This window comes from Salvia hispanica, chromosome 5 (genome assembly GCF_029641045.1).
Source record: "Salvia hispanica isolate PSC_SH4W2 chromosome 5, Shi_PSC_v1, whole genome shotgun sequence".
Taxonomy (NCBI): domain Eukaryota; kingdom Viridiplantae; phylum Streptophyta; class Magnoliopsida; order Lamiales; family Lamiaceae; genus Salvia; species Salvia hispanica.
Genome location: NC_142696.1, coordinates 16,920,308 through 16,929,427, shown reverse-complemented (window position 1 = coordinate 16,929,427; position 9,120 = coordinate 16,920,308). Strand labels below are relative to the sequence as shown.

The following is a 9,120-nucleotide window of genomic DNA, read 5'->3' as shown; positions in this document are numbered from 1 at the left end:
CTTGCCATCTGGTGTCTTGTGAGGCAACCTGGTTTGCTCCTTGACTAATGAGTTGTTTCTAACTCTTTGGTGTCAGGAATGAACCTTGTAGGCTGTGATGAAGCAATGTGAAGGACCAATAAAGAGGTCCCGGTAATTATCGAATCCCGAGTGATCTGATCCCTACAATATGTGATCGAACGAGGTTGTATAGTGGAGTATATTTTAGGAGTTATATATTTTAACAAAAATTACATAAGAAAGAAAGATTAGGGATTATATAATGATAGTGGATCTATAAGTATGGGTTAATTCTCACATATTTTAGATAAATATAGGTCACATGATATAAAGATACCTAATGAAGAAGAATGAAATTTGTATGAACTCTAATTAATTAAAGCCAAACTATTTTGAGATTCACATGAGCTATGGATTTTTATGAAAATGTTGAGAACTTATGAGAGTGTCTAAATTATATTTATACAGAAATGATGAGATTAACGCCTAAAGCAAATGATTATACGAAATGGATCAATCAAGAACATAAGATTAGCTTGATGTTAAAACATAGGTATTAATTAGTGTTGCAGCATAATAAAAAGGGAAATTAAGTTTATTTAGCTAATGAATTAATTTATTTGCGGTTCTTGGAAAAATGGAAATAGCTCCCGGGTTTGATTGGTCACGTGTTGTGTTCTATAGAATTTACTTAGTGAGAAAAAGTGAAATTGGAAATTTAATTAGAATATTAAAGTTGAAAGGAAAAATTAAATTAATATAGCTGATGGTTTTATGTATATGTTGATCCTAAAAGTATAATGTTGAATAAGAATAGGTGTTCATGGAAACTACTGGGATTTTTAAATAAAGTAAGATTAGCAGTTATTAAATATTAATTGCAAAAATATTTAATTCTAGTGAATGATCTGATTCTCTATCTGCACCCTCATGGGTGATCTGATTCTCTGTCTGCACCTTGAGCGGTGATTTGATTCTATGTCTGCACCCTAAATGGGTGGTCTGGTCCGCGTACCCTAGTCTTTCACTAAACACTTAATGCTAATGATTTAAATATGTGGATTTGAATTCAGAAAATGAAAATTTTTAATTGTCATACTTGATACTGGAACTGTGACATCACCTACTCAGCAGACGGACGATCGGCTGGGAGGTGTTACAATTTTAATTAAATATTACACTTCTTTTGCTCCATTATATGTGATACATTTCTTTTGGACATAAAATTTTAAATTGCAATGTTTAATAGTCAAGGATCAAGGAATAATCAAAACTGAAGATGGAACAACTTTTAAGGACTTTGAGATCACAGTATACTGACTACTGAGCAAGGAGCAAAAAGAAGCCATTTGCTTGTGAAACTGAATGTTAACGCCATAATTGAGCATATTAGTTTCTAGTGAACTGCTCATTAATCCCTAATATTTGGGCCGGTGACGCTACAAATCCCTAATAAAAAAAAATAACTCCAAATAACCCTAATGTTTTATATAATCACAAATGATGTTTTTTCGGACAAAAACACCTCCATGCTTTATAAGCGCATTTTTGTCATTTCATTATATTACTGACATATGATTTCTGTCATAATTCTATCAGTAACTTCTTATGCAATTTTCTAATAAGCTTTGATACTTCATAGATAATAAAAATTTTGTCATTAATTTTATTATGAAAATATCCTATTTTTGCGGCATTAATTTATAAATTTACGTCCTCGTAATTTCAAATACTATTATTAATAAAAAAAATTCTTCATGGACTAAATAGTTAATATCATATGCTTGAATAATTTCAAAATATCTTATATTCAATTTTATCATAAAAAACAAGAACCAATTTTATACCTAAAGATTGAATATTCATATGATGTTAAAAATTTCAGTTTGAGCTAAGTTAAAATTCTCAATAAAATATCAATCATAAAAATCGTCTTATAATTAGACTTAGAGTAACAAATTAGCTCGATGGTATATAATGAAATATATTTTAAATGTCAATGTTTTCAAGAAAATAATTACTGTATCATTTAATTAAATGTGAAATACAGTATTTTTTATTTTGTGTATTATTGATTCATATTTTATTGCATAAATAACTTCACTTTTTCGTATTTTTTTTATTTCTCAGTGAATTCCCTACATGATATAACCAGTATATTTTTACCACTAACTAGAAATAAATGGATATGAGAAGTTTTTCTCTTTGCAAATAATAAAAAAACGTTAATCACGTACGAAGTACCAGAACTTATTAGTAAATCACATAAGAGCATCCGCAGCGGTCAAGAGGACGCTGCTCGTCCGTCCGTGCCGCTGAGCACGGTGCCGTCCGTCCGCCGCTGGAGCTTGTCCGCCCGTGCCAGCGGCACGGCGCTGCTCTTAGCTAAGAGCACGTCCGTGCCGCTGAGCACAATTACATGGCAGCTTCTAATTGGCCAACGGCATAGCCGTTGGCAATTTCATTTTTTTTATTTTATTTTTTTAAAAAATTCGAAATTTATTTTAAAAAATGTTTTTAAATAAAAAAAAATATTTTCCCACTTCCCAAAAAAATATATCCGTTTTCTACCCACTTTTAATTTATTTTTCAATTTTTTTTCCCCAAAATTCACATTTTCATCTATAAATACCCCCACTCCAACATAAAAAAAATCACATTCTCATCTATTATCTATACTATCATCATCTACATTCTCTCATCTTTTTTCCTCCCACTCTATCATCTAACTTCCCACCACACTACACAATGTCCGGCTCCGGCGATCACCCCTCCGGCAATCGCGGTTGGAACCACGATTGGTTCGACTCCGAGGCCGGATATAGTCCGGAAACCCAATTTACGGCCCCTCCTCAAACACAAGGTTCGCAAGCTCCGGGTGGCTACCGTCCTTACCCGGTGCACGACCTAAACGCCCTCGGGTTCGGGTGGGCACCCGAACCCTGATCGGGAGGGAGCAACAGCTCTACTCCTACTCCTACTTCTGGTCCTACTCCTCCTGTTCGTGGCACCCGCACCCCGTACACTCCAGGTGAGATGATGGCGATGTTCAAAGCCTACTTGGCAGTCTCCGAAGATCCGGACGTCGGCACGAACCAAACCGGGGAAACTTATTGGTGGCGCATCACTCGCCTCTACAATGAAACCCGGCCGGAGGGAACCATATATCGCAATGATAGTATGGTTCGCAATTGCATCTACAGATGCAACGAGGCAATCGGGAAGTTCCAGGGGATTTACCTCCAGGAAGAGCGGTCGGCGGGAAGCGGCACGAACGAGCTCGACATCATCACTGCCGCCTTGGCGGCATACCAACGGGAGGAGTACAAACCGTTCAAGTACCTCGATTGTTGGCAGGAGGGGCGCCAACATCCGAAGTATAGGGGCGGCATAGCAGCATCCTCCTCCAGCTCCTCCAGCAAACGGTCGAGGTCGGTAGCTCTATCCTCCTCCGATGATGTGGCTACCCAACTTGCCGGAACTAACTTGGGTAGCCCCGACGCTGGCCCGAGCGGTTCCCGCCGGCCGGTCGGAAGGAAGAAGGCGACGACCACCCGCCGCCGCGCCCCGACTCCATCCGCCGCCGCCGCCGCCCCCGCTCCCTTTGTGCCTCCTCCACCCCCGACCAACTCGTTGTGGGCCATCTTGAGTCAACTCCATATGACCGATACGTCTCACATGACTCCGGAACAACTTGCAACACATGAGCAATTGATCCGGGGTCTCAAGAGGCAATTGGGGTTGGAGGAATAGTCTTCCACGTTTGTAATTTTTAATTTGTAGGATTTTAATTATGTATTTTTTATTTTAATTATGTATTTTTATTTTTAGTATTTTAATTATGTAATTTGTATTTTTTAGGATTTTAATTATGTAATTTTTATTTTATAATGTATTTTTATAATGTAGAAATGTTTTTAAAAATTGGAGTATTTAAATTGAATAATAGAATGGTGGGACCCTTGAGCTTGTCCTTAGCTAAGAGCACGGATGTGGGTGTTGTGCTCTTAGCTAAGGACAAGGAATAAAAGTGGGTCCGGGCCCACCTCCGTGCTCTTAGCTAAGAGCACGGATGGGGATGCTCTAAGAAGTTGCTGACAGAATTCATGTCAGTGACTTTAGGGATTGTCAAAAATGCTCTTCAAATCATTTGGGCATTTTCGTCCGAAAAGTGGCTAAAAACACTGCATTCGTTATTATATTAAACGTTAGGGTCATCTGAGGTTCTTTTTGTTGTTTCGGGTCTGTGGTGTCACAAGCACAAACGTTAGAGACTTATGAGGCAGTTAACTCATTAGCTTTATACTCCATCCGTCCCTAAAAATTTGTCACTTATTTCCATTTTCGTCTGTCCCTAAAAATTTGTCACTTTTCACTTTTACCATTTTTTTTAGTGGACCCCACATTCCACTAACTCATTCTCACTCACATTTTATTACTCCATAAAATTAATAATATAAAAATAGGAACTATGTCACTAACTTTTTCAACCCACTTTCTTAAAACCCGTGCGGGTCAAATGATGGCAAATTATAAGGGACAAAGAGAGTAATATGAAATATAATTATCGGTTTTCAACATAAAAATTAGTTATGTGTTACGTCGGTATCAGTTCATATGCATTTGAAAGATTCTTAAAAATATATGAACATGATTAAAAATAGAGTAAAGGTCAATTTTGGTTCTAAACATATGGTCGAAATACGAATTTGGTCAAAAACCTTTACTTTTTGAAAAATGGGTCTAGAACAAATGAAATTCGTGTCGATTAGGTCCATTTTTTACGGTTCCGTCAATTTTTAACGGTCAACCATCGATTAGCAAAATGTAAATCGGCTTAATCTCGAAATTAGTCATCTAATTATTGTAAAATGTTCAGAACCTATTTGAGCTTGATTATGAATATCATGGACTACTTTGACATTTATTAAGTTGTATGTTTTCTAATTTAGATTCACGATAAAAATTCCATCCAGAATTTCTAATCGAAATTTAAAAATCCATCTCATAATGGTATGTAGCAGATTCAAAATCCATCCATCCATATTCAAAATCAAATTCAGATTCAGATTCAAAATTAATCCAAAATTCAAAATTCACCATTCAAAATTAGGGTTTTGCATTCAAATCCATCAAATTTCTTGAATACACAAACAATTGTTACAACAACAACAAACCATAGCCAATACGACATAACATTCATCAATTTCTCAATTTTTTGCTTGGTTGGTGACAATTCGAAGCTACGCTACCTTCTTGCAATTGCAAAAAACGTAGCTAAATCGAAAGTCTTGAGCGTCGCTGCCATCTCCGGAACTGTCACGACCACAACTCCCTAGTGCTAGTGAGCGTAGCTATTTCGCGACTAAACAATTCTCAATAATCAAGGGACAACAATAAAAGGATGAAATCACTTAAATCAATAGTATCAAAGGCATATGGGTACATAGTCAAAACGTGTTCAGAGTATCAAGACTAAGTTCATAGCTTTCTAGCACATACTTCTAGATTTGCAGCGGAAGAGTCCAAGACAAAATAGCACGTATGAAGACATGCTACTTTGGGCTACCTAACTACTTATTTAAAAAGCTTGTCCCAACACCTTCGCCTGCTCGTCCACGTTCAACCTGCACATTTGAAAATAACATACAGGGCTGAGTATTTGATATACTCAGTGGGCACATTGCCAAAAATGGTTCTATCTTTAATTGTCAATGCCACAGTTGAGTGATCACGGGGTTTTACTTAAAAGACCCGAGTCACTAAAATACTTTTCCTTGAGTAAAGATTTGATTGCGCAATCACATAACATAGATATACCATATCTGAAACTGATGTGAACCGAGAATGTGGCCACATTCCACGACGGTCACTGGACCGGCCAACTCCTTTGTTAGCTCACGGTCCCCTCATGTGTACACTAGTCCGAGTAGGGTTTGCGGCCCTACTGGGACCCGAATTCGATTTAACTAAATTGGCATAGCCAAGCAGATAGGTAATCATAAAACAAAACATGGCATGACAATATACTTGAGCAAAGATTCACATTTTCATACTGAAATCACGTTTTGAAAGAATGCCCACCTCAAAGCAAAATCTCTATCCGTAAGTTCTTTAACTTGGTCTTAGATGACGTGTGAAGACGTCCCTTTAGGAAATAAAATAATACTTGATTAGATTTTGAGATATTCATTAAGTTTAAACATGAATGCATCCTAAGTGCGTGTTCTTTTATTCTTTTTCTTATTTTTCTAGAAAAAGTTTCTAGAAATTCTTGAACATTAATTAAATCAGTAGTTTTAATTCATTGTGGAGGTTTAAGAAATAATTCCATTAAGTTAGGAAGTATTACTTCCGTATATCTCGTCGAAATTTATTTATCCTCTCGGGATTTAGTTAACAAACCATTACTTAGTATTAATTATTTGATGGAGTAACTTAGAGGAGCCCATGATTTAATTAGGCACTGCAGGCCAACTTGATAAAAATATAGTCCAAAGCTACTTTAATAGATCATGGCCCCAAATACTTTATTTTATCACTGGCCCAACATCAATTTAAAAGTAGCCCAACTAAAAAAAATGTCAGCCCAACCTTCTGCTCCCAACTCCACCGATCTCTTCCTCTCCTTCATTTCTAAATTTACTTCTCAAAATCCCCAAATTGAAAGTAGATATCCCTAAATTCTTCTCCCTCCTTCTTCGGCTACATCGCCGCTCCACCTGGGTCGCCGGAGCACCGCTGACTCCAGCTCCTCGGCGTCACGGAGTCGCCGGCGGCTCGTGCCATCACCCTCCGTCTCCGTCCAGTTCTCTCTCTCTTTCCCGGACAGAACAACACCTCGTCCACCTCTCGTCTTCTCCGGCGAATTCTCGCTCGGAGTGAGCCCTTTCGCGGTCGACCAACGCTGTTCGTTGCTCGGCCGGACCGCCCCTTCAGCTGCTCAAACCTCCGCCACTCTTTCTCTCTCTGCAACTCGCCGTGAATACTCTTCCGTCTCCTTTGATTAGGAGGGTAGCGGCGTTACCAACGGGAGAGAAGGCGTCGCCTTTCTCCCTTCATTTCCTTTTCTGTTTTTCTCCGTAGAGACTCTTTCTCCGGAGATCGCAGTGCCACCGCCGAGCAAGCGTCGGGGAGTTCCTAGCGCTGCGCGTCCTCTCTCCGGCCCTCCTTCTCCGTTGTGCGTGGAAGCTCCGGGGTTGCCGTCGCCGGACAGCCCACTTCCTAAGCTAAGTCCCTTTCCCTTTAGCCCCTTTACTTACTCCGTTAATTCTGAGTTTGTGATTGACGATTCAATTGGAAACTTGTAAATAAAGTGATTTATGTTCTTAATCTAAGGGCTTCTCTATTGTGTCTTGTTTATTTTAGTGGAGTGAGTTTCCAGCATGTGTGTCTATGTTGCAGGAGTAAAATGAAAAGAATTTCCCTTATCCTAAATATGAAAATTTGAGAGAGGCAGAGGGTTGTATGCAACATTAATGTTTCTTTTTCTCCCTTTACTTTTATCATGTGGTGTTCTAAGCATGCTTTAGGTTTGATTACTACATGATGACATGAAATTCTGGTTGGGAGGAAGGTGGAGGTGAAATTACCTCTTGGAGAAATTACTAACTTGGTGTTTGTTGTTAGAAAACAAAGCTTGCCCTCCTCCTTTAGAGTTCCTAGTTGCAGTGACAAAGAAAGGGGGGTGAAACTGAGTTCTCTTTTTTTGAATGAAGAGAGATTCTTGGAGATGAGGAAGGAGGAAGACATGTTACCTAAAGGATGCAGGGCTGCTGTAAGAAAGCCTGCAGAATCCTACTCCAAGCTCTCTATCTAACTCTTAATTTGCTGAAATTTCAAGTGTATTGAAGGGAGTCTAACGGTGGGGTTGAGGGGGTTTTATAGGTTGATTTTGTACCTTAGGAGAATTAATTGAAAGCTGATTTCCCACTTGTCCTCATGTTGAAACCTATCTCACTTTTGTGATTTAGTAGTACTCTACACTAAATGCAATTTGGTCTTTAGTTGGAGATTACAAGTCCCCTCAAAACTGATTTTGGTTGATTGTGTGACTAGGAAAGCTGGTGCACAGGGGCTGTTTTGGAGGAGCAAAAATGGCAGCTTTGACTTGCCTCTTTTGGGTAAGTCTTTGGTCCTCCATAGCAAAAGAAAGATTGTTTCTTCCCTTCTAATAGTAGTCCCTTAATTACTCTTGTTCCTTAGCCATTAAAACTTGTTTTTATCTTGCAGGTGAGAGAGGAATCTTAGCTCCCACCTAGCTGCACTTCGAGCGGGCCTGGATTTGAATGTCTGGGCCGACGGGCTGCCCGAAACGGGCCCTAAATTGGGCCTGGAGAAAAGGCCCGAAATGCACTCCACAATTTATATTTTCCTTTCCTTGTTTTCTTTCTTTAAGGACTTTGATCCATGTAACCTATTCCATTAGTTGTTCATTTTGTTGCCTATGTAATGCCATTCGAAACATTTTATTTTTCCGAAGTGTGTCTTTAGTCTGTTTTAACTTGCTCACTTACTTCTTTAGTTTTTACTTCGCAACTAAAAAGATTAAGTTTCATTAAAGGCTCGAGATCCACTAAAACTTCACGAAAAGAGAGGACGTTACATTTCTAGTTCCACATTAATATATCGAAAGCAAACTAATGGTGCGGGTATTACAGGAACCCTTGCTGCACCTCGAGTCGGCCATGTCCGATGGGTCGGTCGGATGGTGTATGGTGGTGTTACTGAGAAAGATGAAAGTAGGGTTCTTGGAGAAGAAAGAGAGGGAGAAATGAAAGTTTTAAAGTGAATCCCATATATTTTGCATTTTAATATCAGAAACTTGTTTTTAATTTTATATTTTTCATTTTACATTTTTAATTTTGCATTTTCAAATTTTGCATTTTTAATTTTTTCAAAAAAAAACGTATATATATGCTACAGTAATCAAAATTGTGTAATTGGGTCAACATTTAGCCAATCGGCAGTTCACCGTAAAAAATTGATGGAACTGTCAAAAATGGACCTAATTAACACAGATTTCATTTGTTTTGGATCCGTTTTTAAAAAAAGTGAATGTTTTGGACCAAAGTCGTATTTTAGCCATATGTTTAGGACCAAAATTTACCTTTACTCTTC

The 9,120-nt window shown here is 38.3% G+C and overlaps 1 long non-coding RNA gene across 1 annotated transcript; it reads left to right on the top strand.

Annotated features, from left to right (window-relative positions):
• Positions 1-6,575: 6,575 nt before the first annotated feature.
• On the top strand, positions 6,576-8,503 carry LOC125190945 (uncharacterized). The gene is made up of 2 exons (XR_007171002.2): positions 6,576-8,123; positions 8,233-8,503. It is a non-coding gene; the product is annotated as an uncharacterized LOC125190945 (long non-coding RNA).
• The last annotated feature ends 617 nt before the right edge of the window (positions 8,504-9,120 follow it).